Source organism: Meles meles, chromosome 1 (assembly GCF_922984935.1).
Source record: "Meles meles chromosome 1, mMelMel3.1 paternal haplotype, whole genome shotgun sequence".
NCBI classification, from domain to species: domain Eukaryota; kingdom Metazoa; phylum Chordata; class Mammalia; order Carnivora; family Mustelidae; genus Meles; species Meles meles.
In genome coordinates, this window is record NC_060066.1 from 150,530,641 (window position 1) to 150,544,467 (window position 13,827).

A 13,827-nucleotide genomic window follows, 5' to 3' on the forward strand; every position below is an offset into this window, starting at 1 on the left:
TCCATGTTTGTGTCACCATTTTATCAGCACTTAACCTATTTTAACATTCATCACAAAGTATTGCAATTATTTAGGTCATTCTCAGGACATTCATGATACCTAGTTTTATTCTTCATTAATGACAGTTACCTTTTCTCTTTTTTGCTTCCGAATTAATCTTACTGCCTTCTGCTGCCTTATGATCATGCGACTGATAGGAGAGTCCGGACCCTCTGAACAGTCTGGCTTTTGCTTTAGGTATTCCACACTGGAAACCCATTCAGTGAACTGGCTTTCTCATGGAAAGCCCTCTGTGCTTGTCTCTAACTGTTAGGGAGTTCAGTGGAAGAGATGGCCCAGCAATCTCCATTTGGTGAAGTATAGCCCACAGAGGAATTAGGCTACCACTATAGCCTCTGACTACAACTCAGTTTTTCCAGGAAAGACCTTTGGGGATTTGTAAGGAGCTTACAAAACCACTAATAAAGTAGTGATTTATTTTCCATGTGGCTGTTCTTCTTTATGTATAGCTAACTTCCTTGTTTGATAGGGTGACAAATATTAGGATTTTAGGCTCAATCTCCTCCATCCCTAAAAGGAATCACAAATTTTGTTATATTAATTTACAAACCCTTTTTTTCTTGATAAATAAATGGGGATGAAAAGAGATTATAGGATCTGAAGAGATCCAATCAAAGAATTTAATACTTTAAGGTTGGCCTCAAACAATGAGAAGAATGGTCACCAAAGAAGTGTAAGATAAACTCCCTGTAAAAACTTGCTATTAGGGACACCTGGGTGGCTCAGTGGGTTAGCCTCTGCCTTCTGCTCAGGTCATGATCCCAGCATCCTGGGATCGAGCCCCGCATCGGGCTTTCTGCTCGACGGGGAGCCTGCCCCCTCTCCCCGCGCCTGCCTCTCTGCCTACTTGTGATCTCTGTCTGTTAAATAAATAAATAAAAATATTTTTTAAAAAAACATGCTATTAACTGGACAAAATAATCCCCTAATTTAAAAAAAAAAAGTGTTGCTTGATTGATTACACTGTGTAAATATATTTACAGGTAATATAAATATATAAACATAAAAATATATTTACACAAAATATAATAATTAGAAAAAGTATTTAAAACTCTATCAGCAAATACTCCACATCTGCATGCTAGGCATAACCAACAACGGTACTTACTAATTTGATAACATCACTTCTTCAGTCCCTTTCAATTCAATGCCACTCCCCTAAAACTAGACAATAACTCTGCATTTCTTGATTTTCTACATACTCACTTTAACTTATCATACCTATCTTCGATGCCTTGCACAGTAGGAGTCTTTTCTATATATCAACATCATCCTCTAATTTCTCCAACATGAAATCTTTGAAGAAGACATAAATTATGGATCAAGAAAAAGTACCCATTGTTCAGGTGTTTCCTTTACCTGGAAAGTCTTCTCCCATGCAAATTCTACCCATCATTTAAAACCTCCCTCTACGAAGCTTCTCTGATCAATTTGGTCCTTATTATTTCCCCAACCTACCACAGCTATAGCACAGAGAGAGTATACAAGATAATACAGCACTTAGTAGGAGTCATTGTAAAATTGTCAGGCAGTGTCCTAACTTAAAACTTTTAGGGTTTAGATTACAGGTATATGAGAAATAAATTAGAAAAGGCATTTAAGAGAGGGGGGACAAGATTACTTCCTGAAAGTTTACAGAGATTTCAATTATTACTCTACATGATCTCATTTAATCCTCACAGTAACATATGCAATTCTATCCTCATTTTTCAGTGTGAAATACACTCAATGTTACACAGCTAGAAAATTGCAAAGTCAGTGTTCAAAGTGAAAGCCCCAGCTCCTTGTGCTCCCCCTTGGGGACTCAGGAACTGGCTCACACCTCAGATAGGAAGTTCTACCATTCCATGGCCACAAACTCATATAGTAGGAGGACAGTATTCCTATTTATAATTATGTTCTCTTGGGAACGACATGCTTATTTAACATGGGATGTTGACAGGTCTTTTCTGCATACATATACAATGTGAAATACATGCATATCACATGATTTAAGGTATAATTTTTTTCTTTTCTCTTTGCTTGGTTGCCATCTCCTTGCTCATTTATTTCTCTCATCCTGATTCACATCCTCAGCTAGGCAATTCATTTTAATTACCTGTTATGTATTCTTCATATTGTTCTTCCTGTTTATATTCTCATGTTCAAATCATTAATAGAGGATTACATTATAAACACCTCTCTCCTACCTGTTTTTTTTCTCACTTGGAAAGCTAAAAGATATAGCTCACTCATTCTCTTTAGTGGAGTAGTATTCCATATTGGGGATGGACCATAATTTGCATAGCTGATATGTAATTTAGATTAATGCAGTAATATACACTAGAAGACTTCAGTATCTTTCAGTAGGAAAGATACTGTGTGCCATATAGCTCGGTTTTGTTGTCAGAAATACCAAATGCGGGGCGCCTGGGTGGCTCAGTGTGTTAAAGCCTCTGCCTTCGGCTCAGGTCATGATCCCAGGGTCCTGGGATCGAGCCCCGCATCGGGTTCTCTGCTCAGCAGGGAGCCTGCTTCCTCCTCTCTCTCTCTCTGCCTGCCTCTCTGCCTACTTGAAATCTGTCTGTCAAATAAATAACTAAAATCTTTTTTTTTTTAAGATTTTATTTATTTATTTGACAGAGAGAAATCACAACTAGGCAGAGAGGCAGGCAGAGAGAGAGAGAGAGAGAGAGAGGGAAGCAGGCTCCCTGCTGAGCAGAGAGCCCGACGCGGGACTCGATCCCAGGACCCTGAGATCATGACCTGAGCCGAAGGCAGCGGCTTAACCCACTGAGCCACCCAGGCGCCCTAAATAAATAAAATCTTTAAAAAAAAAAAAAAAAAAGAAATACCAAATGCTATCTTTTTCCTATGTTCCTATGGTACATGTGGTTTCATGCTGATAAGACAAAACACTGTAACTTACCTTTCTTTGATGTAGAGCTTCCTTATTATTTCTTGAAAGTATCCAGTAAAGCCATACCATGGATTTGAGATCCACAAGTCTTGAGTATTTTAAGTGAAGAGGATTTGAATTGTTTACCCCAGACTGAAGGTTGGAGCAAGCATTAAGATCAGTAGGCAAGGGACACCTGGGTGGCTCAGTCGGTTAAGCCGCTGCCTTCAGTTCAGGTCATGAACCGGGATCGAGTCCTGCATTGGACTCCTTGCTCATTGGAGAGCCTGCTCTCTCTGCCTCTGCCTACCTCTCTGCCTGCTTGTGCTCTCTCTCTCTGATAAATACATAAATAAATAAATAAATAAAATCTTAATGAAAAAGATCAGTAGGCGATCTGCAAGTAGAGAACATTTTACTCGGTCTTTCATTCAGATGTTACACATCACAGGCTTGTACAGTGGCTACACTTACTATAAAATGAGAGGGCTCCTTTAGCTGCAATGGATCTCTTCTGGCGCCCACAAACCATGATTCTAATTCCAACCCCCCATGTGGAGACACGGTAAATGATAAAATCTATAATATATATTGCATTTTAGTGCACTCAAAAATAAGGGAAAAAATAATAGGCCTCTTTCCAAATTGTCCTTAAAAAATGTGGTTTCGTTTCCTATTGGGCTGCAATTTGCCATATATCAGAATCTAAGGGCCAGGCTGTTCAACCTGAAAATGATTATTTTCTTTCTTTTCCTTAATGTATCGGAAGTGGACCTAAAAGAACCTCCAGTATGCAGGGGGGCTAATTATCCTGGCAGTCAGTTAAGCTTTGGAAGTTTTAGGTGATAAGAACAGAGCCTAAAAAGGACTCCCTGCTACTGCTGCCTGCTGCGAAGAAAGAAACATGTGTTGCCATCCCTGCAAATATTGTTCAAATTACCCGAAAATTCTGGTTGTCTGTGTGTCCTGGCTCCTGGAACGCGGCACTGTTCTCTTGAGGTCGCTTACTCTCTCACTTCCGCCCGCTCGGCAATCATGCCGACTACATCTCTCCCTCAACCTGATGCAGGAGGCTTTTCTGCCAGACCTCATGTGACATGAGTGGGGAAAGTAATTATTCAAAATAGCATTGTTGCTTGCTCCTCAAGGGCCATCAGCTCCTCTGCCAACCACCGAAATGCTCCCCCAATTTGATTCCTTCTCAGATGCTCCTAAAGGAAGGTATCCCTAAACAGCCACCTCTCACATCTTAGGACTTAACTCTCAGAGAGGCAGGACAGTGCAGCAGAGACGGGAACCGGACTCCGCCGTCTGTCAGCTCAGGTCTCCAGGGCTAGAATTCCACCTCTAGCTCTGGTGAGCTGGGATTTTGGGCAAGCTAGAGCCAGCCCTGGCTTTGAAACAGTAACAGTACCTGCCTTATAATGTTGCTGTGAGCATCACATCACTTAATAAACGGAAGATCATTAACTCCGTCGCTAAGCACACAGCAAGTGACGTTGAAGGACTGGCTCTTATTGTTCTGACCTGGGGAACAACTATTGATTGTGGACCTACTGGGTGCCCACAACGGGTCTAGGTAGGTGATAACACTCACTGGTAAAACCGAACTGATCAAAATAGACCCAAATCTCTTGTACAAATAAAGATGTCCATGGTGTTGATTTATCAGTAAGTTATTTCTGAAACAGCAAGGAAACAATAAAAATAAAAATCAGTAATGATGAAGTCAAATTGTAGGTTTACCATCTCCATTTTCAACCACCTCCCAGTTGACCTTCCAGACTCCCACCCTGCCACATTCACAACTCCTAACCTCAAATGTCACTGCCATGCACGGTGAAGCTTGGTAGGATGGCAGAGCAAATTTCAAGTGCTTTGCATTGTTGACATGTTTTTTGGGGCAGAGGTGAGCCTAGGCCCCACACTGCTCCATACATGGAAAATCTCTGCTCCAGTGGGGCTAATGTCTTACAGTTTGATGAAAACAGCTTTCTTGTGCAAAGGTACATTAATATATTTTTATCCAAATATAAATACAATTAGCATTTATAGGAACTTGAAAAATGGGATCTCTTTTATAAATAGTGCACAGAAGCAAAGATAATTTAGTATTCTCAGATTTTCATATATGCCTTTCAATGAGAGAGAAATTTTTATTGGCATTATTTGAGCACTTCATGTTCTTTGTTCAGGACAATTTTGCAGTCATTTCATTTGCTCCTGCTGAATGTAAAACCATAGAAACCATGCTCCTTAAAACACAGTCTTGGTTTCTTTAGAGGCAAAAGCAAATGAGCTATTTTAATACTTGAGAAACAAAATAATACAGAAATCTTCAGTAGGAAAGGAGAAATATTCTTTAATAAATGTCTGTTATTCGCGGGTAAAATGCATTTGGTTTTACCTATTATTTTTACGATTTCAATGTTCACCATTGTTTCCTAAAAAGAATAAGATGTTTTTGTTATTATACAAGGTGATTTTTAGTTTCCGTATTTAGTAAACCATATTGAGATAAATGAATTAGGAATTCTATTAGTTAGTAATTTGGGAATTCAGATATTTTGTTTTATCTGTCACCCTCATCTGCATACCTCATTCTGATAAAGAATGCCTTAGAGGTCAGAAGCATAGTTCTTTATTCTTCTATGTGCTAAAGTGTAAGACATGTTTAGCATTGTGTGATTTTTTTTTTTAACCAAGTAGATTTGCATGCTGAGCTTGAATAAGCTGAATACAAAGCCAAACATTTTTCTACTTGTAGAGACAAGTAGAATACGAAGCTCTCTTTTGTTCACTAAATCTCGATTTCCTTGAGACTAGGAGTATGTTTCCTAGCATGCTTCTGGTTTCTTTATAAAATACAAAAAAGAATAAGTGGATCAATATATATAATTTCTGACTTGGGCATGATGTGAATTTTACACACAGGATTGTGTACATTCAAACTTCTTGAAAAATGAATTTAAGGCACTTTACAGAGATGGATAAAATAGAAACTAGATAGTATAAATGCAAAGCACATACTAGAGTCATGTCAAAGGAAAAACAAGGTTACAGTCATAAAATGGAGGTAAAAACTTTAAGCAGGAGTGCTTTATTCATTCAAGTTCTGTCCTATTACCTGTTGCCATGTAACAACACCACTCCAAAACGTGCCTTTGAAAAACTGATTTATTCTTATTTCTTACATTTCTGTTGGTTGCTTGAGCTCAGTAAGGTGGCTCCCACCCGGGGTTTCTCATGAAACTACAGACTGATGCTCACTGGGGGCTGCAGCCATCTGACGGGGCTGCCTGCCAAAATCACAAAAGGGACCATGGACCAAGCACCCATTCGTGGTCTCTCCAAGTCATTTGGGTTTCACACGACATGGGTTCTGAGGTCCGTGAGGGAGCATCCCAAAACAAGCATTCCAAGAGACCCTGGTATACACTGAAAGCCTTCTTACTACCCAACCTCTGAAGTCATACAATCTACTTCTGCCAAAGCAGTCAATCACCAAGCCCACCCAGATTTAAGGGGTTGAAGAAATGGATCCCTGTTTTAATGGAGGAGTGACAAGGTCACATTGCCAAGAGTATATGGAAATGGAAAATATTATTGAAGTCATTTTGGGAAAATATAATCTGTCATAAGTTTTATGCTCTTGCTAATATCTATATATCATAATAATATCCTTACATTAGACAAAGCAATGAATTTCATAGGACTGTTTCCTCAAGTGTCCTTGAGTGTAAGCCAATGAAAAATCACACCAAAGAACAATTCAGTAAAAGCAATAAAAGCCATAAAAGTTCCAAGTTATATGACCCAGGTAACTATTTTTTGCTATTATATCTTAATCCAGGGGTAGATTTAAAAATTCATGTCTATATCAGTATTTCCCATATTATTTCTTAGTATTCTGGTTAATGGTAACAGGACCTTCTTTTTTTTTTTATAGTACCTTCTTGAAAAAAAATAATAAAGGCATTCCATAAGAAAAATTTTTGAAAAACCCCACATAGTTTACCCATACCAATACTCAACTTCACCACTGACCCTGAATCAGCCCTTCAATTCTTTTAACATAGAAGATGTTTTCAGGGGCACCTGGGTGGCTCAGTGGGTTAAAGCCTCTGCCTTCGGCTCAGTTCATGATCCCAGGGTCCTGGGATCGAGCCCCCCCCCCCCACCCCACCCCCGTCGGACTCTCTGCTCAGCAGGGAGCCTACTTCCCTTCCTCTCTCTGCCTGCCTCTCTGTCTACTTGTGATCTCTGTCTGTCAAATAAATATATAAAATCTTTTAAAAAAAAAAAGAAAATGTTTTCAGAACTATTGCTGTCTAAAAAATAAAAATAAAAAACATACACGCAAACCAAAGAGCTGACGTTAGTCTAACATAGCTTCGCTGTGCCTTTTTAAACTTCAAATACACCAATTAAGATCTCGGAGACCTCAGAGAGAACAGACCACAGAGTGTGGAAGTGATACACTAAAGCTGTCACATCCTTCTACTGTCACTCATCCACAATTATTGATTCTGTCACTTGAGCTGTTCAGAAATACTGAGTAGTACTCTATCTGAGAATAAACTTTAAGTACCTATTATATATAAAATAATATGCTTTTGCATTCAATCAATCCAGGAATACAATTAGTGTTCTTTTATAAAAGCATACAACAACAACATAAGAGGATTCAGGAGCTTCGTTAAGAGGTAAACCAAGGGGCGCCTGGGTGGCTCAGTTGGTTAAGCGACTGCCTTCAGCTCAGGTCATGATGCCGGGGTCTTGGGATTGAGTCATGCATCAGGATCCCTGTTCAGCAGGGAGTCTGCTTCTCCCTATGACCTTCCCCCTCTCATGTTCTCTGTCTCTTATTATCTCTCTCTCTCTCTCTCTCTCATAAATAAATAAATACTTTAAAATAAATAAATAAAATTTTTTTAAAAAGAAGAGACAATCCAAGAGAATATGTTACCACAGAACATAAACAAATGATTGGATGACTGAGCAGCCAGAGTTCTACCCCCTAAATGTAGCACAGTGAGAATATCTTAGTTAAAATTCTCACTGATCAAAATGCAGCCAAATGTAAAGCAAGATGAACTTTTACAAATAAAGTTATCTCAGTATTAAAATCCAGGTTATAGTAAAAAATGTAAAGTTAGTATAAAAATCTATGAATGTCTTTCTTTCGCTTACTTGATAACTTTCAAAACAGTTTCAAGTTTAGAACATATTTGCAAATATTTAGTTTTTTAAAAAACTACAATTCTAAAATTTGGGTGAACACATTTATGGTTCATAAAATGGCAGGTAAATTGTATTACTTGTATTACCCTTAATATTATTTTAAGTCTAATCCTCATAAGACTAGTAATAGCTTTCTAAATCAACATGAATGAACTAATGTTGTTTAGTTCTATGCCCTAGGCAGTGGATCCCATTTACAGAATAACATTTCTGATCAGAAATAAGGGAAGACAACTAATGAATACAAGAAAAATTAGAAAGGAAAGTTTATAAATGCAAGCGTTTCAAGAGTTTGATATATTTAGTAAGACCAGACTTAAACTAGGTCATATTTTCTCATTCCATGACAACCTGAGTCAAAAGGCTAGGACCTAAAACAGATTGTCCGCTGAAACTAGATTAGATTTTCTCTAGCCTAGATCTAGTTGAGGAACTTTTTCAAGACAAAATGATTCAAAAATGAAATGTGTGCTACCCTTGAGATTAAAGAACATTCGGGTCCCCATTTCACTGTGACAGTGTACAAAAGGGAAAAGGAAATAATGAAGTTGTGCTTAATGGAAAATGAATTTATGAATTAGTGAGGAAATGAAAGAAGCTTTAACTGAGAGCAGTTTGCAGGGAATCCTCCCCGAAGCTACACAAAATTGAAAGGCATCTACCGAATCTTAAAACCCCATTCAGTGTTATCTTCTAGTCCGCCCTTTTAATGGATGATTTGTATGCAACACTTCCAAGTGAGATGAGAGTATTACAGACTACTGACTCACACATAATCACCCTATAGACCCAGCAGGGGCAGCCTGAGATAATAGGGGGAGAGTGAAAAATCCTGTGTTCAAAAAGTGTTTTTCTCTGAAACCACCCAAGCAACGCAGTCTGTGAGCACGCACACATCGTCGTGTGGACTTCAGAGTAGCTTCCGCCTCTCGTTGTTCAAGGGAAAAGAACCACCCCCCAAAATGAGCCTGCTTTCCCTTAGCATTCTGTTTCTGATAAGTTAAATCTCAAAGTAAGTGGTGATTGCCTTTTGGTGGCACTACAGGGGCCAATAGGCTGGAAATGAAGATACAGCTATTTTGGTTTTAGCTCCATTTGTTTTCAAGAGGTGACATTTCAAAAATATTATAAGCTAATGAAAACCGATGAAGAGAGCTTTATATAGTAACCTAATCACTGAAAAACACACACAAAAACATTTTACAAGCGAAGGATGATAAGCTAACTTTAAGGGATTGTGACTCCAGTTGGAAGAATACATCCATGAAGGAAAGACCATGTGTGGGGCCCCTCTCTTCCCTACAGTGTTAGCGGGAAACAACAGCCTGTAAAGATGAATGTGTAATAATATAGAAAGACTTCAACAACTATAATGCCTAACTACAAAAACTGACCATTTTAAACACCTTCCTTATTTAAAAAAGCTGTGTTACAAAATCCTTAAACATATTATAAAAATCTACTTAGAAAAGGAAAAGGTTATAAGTTCTTTAAAAATCTTAAAGTGCGTATTTTTCAGCACTGTAAATAACATCACTACCATGCATATTTAAATTCTGTTTCATGATATGTAAATTTCATATATATTTTTTATGTGATTCATAATGAAGAATTAACTTTGCCCAAAGAGAGGTCCGAGCTTTGCCTTCAACTGAAGGCTGATCTCCACGTCTCTGGAATATCCTGCCTGATAGAAGTGCCTTTGTTGGCTCAGAGACTGGCCACCAGAGAGCCTATCAGTGTGATTCATCATGGGAGCTTTGGGGCACACCATATTGGTTCTGGACCGCTGAGGAACTAGAGACCAACATTCTTAGCTCAGTCTCTAGGAGGGGCTCGAGACTAAGGTCAGCTATACAGGAAGTGTAAAGTCAAGCCCCAGTAACAACTCTGGACACCACAAGCTTTGGTGAGCTTCCCTTGCTGGCAATACTCTATATGTATTGTTTCACGCTGTAGCCAAGAGGAGGTAATGTTGCCTATGACTCCATGGGGAGAAGACAACCAGCAGTTCCACATTTGAACCCCTCCTGGACTCTGCCTTGATCATCTCTTGCTTTGGCTGATTTTTTTTTTTTTTTAAGATTTTGTTTATTTACTTATTTGAGAGAGAGAGAGCATGCGCAGGAGCAGCAGGGAGGATCAGGCCAAGAGGGAAACACACACTCCCCGCTGAGCAGGGTGCCCAAGCTGAAAGACACACTCAACCAACTGAGCCACCCGAGTGCCTTTAATCTGTGTTTTTCTCACTGTAATAAAAACTTGAATTATAAGTATAGTCCCATTCTGAGTTAGTTGTTCCAACAAATTATCAAACCTGTGAGTGGTCATAGGGACCCCATGAATTTGTAACTGTATTGAATATATTATAGCTGTATTATATCTATAAACCCTGATTTTCTTGGGAACCCTAATTGATCATTAAGAAAGAGAGAGAGAGGGGCGCCTGAGTGGCCCAGTGGGTTAAAGCCTCTGCCTTCGGCTCAGGTCATGATCCTGGGATCCTAGGATCCAGCCCCGCATCAGGCTCCCTGCTCAGCAGGAAGTCTGCTTCCTCCTCTCTCTCTGCCTGCCTCTCTGCTTACTTGTGATCTCTGTCTGTCAAATAAATAAAATCTTAAAAAAAAAAAAAAAGAAAGAGAGAGAGAGAGAGAATTTTTTTTTTAAGAAATTGGCTCATGAATCTTCATAATAGCTGGCAAGCCCAAAATTTGCCGGGCAGACTAGCAGTTTGGAAACACAGGCAGGAGCTGTTACAGTATGGAGGCAAATTTTTTCTTCTCTGGTAAACCTCAGTGTTTACTCCTAAGGACTTGAACTGATTGGATTAGACTCATCCACATTATGGTGGGTGATTTCCCTTCCTTAAAGTAAATTGATTGCAGATGTCAGTGATATATACAAAATATTCTCATAGCAACATCCACACTAGTGTTTGAGTAAAAAACACTAGGGGAGACTAGCAATAAAAGTAGCCAGCTGGTCTAAAGTGAGGGAACTCCTAGGGGTCCCTTGAACTTGCGGTTGGTGTCCGAGAGTAGTCTTGTGGGGACTGTGTCCTCTGTATATTTGACTAAATTCCAAAAGTAGACCCATACAAATATAGTCAACTGATTTTTGACAAAGGCACAAAGGTAACTCAAAAGAGAAAGAACAGTATTTTCAATAAATGGTGCTGGGACAATTGGTATCTGTATTAAAAGAAAAAAAACTAGAAGCAGACTTTACATCTTTCACAAAAAGATCACCAAAAGTAGATCATAGGCTTAAATATAGAATTTTGAACTATAACATTTTTGGAAGAAAACAGGCTCTGTAACCTTAAATTTGGTGATGAGCTATTAGATATAATAAGAAAAGCACGACTATGAAAGGAAAAAAAATGATAAATGGAACTTTTTTAAAAAATTAAATACTTCTTCTCTGCAAAGAACTGTTAAGGGAATGAAAAGACAAGCTATGCACTGGGAGAAAATATTTGCAAATCACACATCTGATAAAGTTTTGCCTCCAAAACATACAAAGAACTCTAAAACTCAATAACCAAAGCCAAACACAATTTAAAAATGGGCAGAAGATCTGGACACTTCACCAAAGAAGTTATACATACGGCAAATGGGTCTAGGAAAAGATACTCAACATCACTTGGCATTAAATAAATGCCAGTTAAAGCAACAATGAGATAGCACTACATGTTGATTCGAATGGCTAACATCCAAAGAGCTGACAATATCCATCTCTGGCAGGAACGCAGAGCAACAAGAACTTGCATTCATTGCTGGTAGGAATGCAATGTCACTACCCTGGAAGACAGTTTGGCAGTTTCTTATACACTAAACATAGTTCACCATATGATCCAGTGATTGTATGCCTAGATATTTACACAATTCATTTGAAAATTAATGTCTACATAAACCTGCACATAAATATTATAGAAGCTTTGTTCATAGTTACTAAAAAATGTGAACGACCAACTGTTCTTCAGTAGGTGAATGGATAAACAAACTGTGGGCTAGCCATCGGATAGAATGCTGTTTGGTGATTAAAAATAATGTACTATAAAGCTATGCAAAAACATGGATGAACCTTGAATACTCATTACTAAGTAAAAGAAGATGGACTGAAAAGTCGATATAGTGTATAATTTCATGTAAATGATGTTCTGGAAAAGTCAGAATTTTAAAAAAACAAAACAGACTAGCCATTTCCAGGGAGATATGGCAGATGAGTCCATGGGGAAGGGAAAAGGGAATATTTTGGTGCAGTGAAACTGTTATGTATGATGCCATAATGACATGACCACAGTTGTTAAAATCCATGGAAATTTATAGCACTAAGAGTGAAACTTAATGTGTGTATTTTTTTTTAAATCATTTAGAAAGTTAGGGGATTCCATGATATAATGCAAAATGTGACAAGAGACTATAACTCCATTATGAATGTATGATACATCCTCACTGAAATGGGGAAGAAGGAACGGTTGTCAAGTAAAGGAACTTTGGAAGTGATTAGTCTGTAAGATTAAAGGGGGGGGGAGACGCAAAACACTGTATTCTTTAAAGTTGTTTTCTGTAGAGTTACAGGTTAACAGTTCTTTTTTTAAAAAGATTTTATTTATTTATTTGTCAGAGACAGAGAGAGAGAGAGAGAGAGAGCACACAAGCAGGGGGAGCAGCAAGCAGAGGGAGAAGCTGGCTCCCAGCTGAGCTAGGAGTTGGATGCAGGGTTGGATCGAAGGACCCTGGGATCATGACCTGAGCTGAAGGCAGACACTTAACTGACTGAGCCACCCAGGTGCCTGTGGGTTAACTATTCTGAAATCATTATATATATATATGTACCAGAATTGAAAAATTAAATAAAAGTAAGATGGGATGGTGTTAGCAAAGTTTCTCAGTTTTGGAGTGAGAAGTCACAGTTAAGCAAGGAGAGGAGGATAGAATGATATATGTGAGAATGCATTAGAAGGGTTGGAAACATCAGTGAACTGACTAGCTTAATACAGGTACAGAGTTACATACAGAAGTATGTGTGTGAGTGTGTGTGTGTGTGTGTATGTTCACATGTATATGTATGTATACATGGCTTGATAGACACACATCTATTTCATTGCTCTACCATCTAAGAGGGCCTAAAACAATGATAGTCCAATAACAATGTACATATCTAATAGTCAGATCTTGGTTTCAAATTCCATTTTCCAATAAAAGGAACCGAAGCTCCTTAAAGAAATTGCTGTTCCAGGAATGGGGCAGGAAATATACAAAATGAGCCTGGACTATCTTGTAGTGCTAGAAGGTCGGGAAGTTCTCAAAAAAAAAAAAAAATTTAATGATAGGAATGTATCATCAAAGGGGACACTTGGCCAATGGAAAGAGTTCCCCTTGACCAAAGTTGAAACACAACTGATCTTTGATGAAGGAGTAAGGGCAACACATTGGAGAAAAGTCAGTCTCTTCAAAAATGGTCCTGGAGGGGCCCCTGGGTGGCTCAGTGGGTTAAAGCCTCTGCCTTCAGCTCAGGTCATGATCCCAGGGTCCTGGGATCGAGCCCCACATGGGGCTCTCTGTTCAGCAGGGAGCCTGCTTCCCTTCCTCTCTCTGCCTGCCTCTCTGCCTGCTTGTGATCTCTGTCTGTCCAATAAA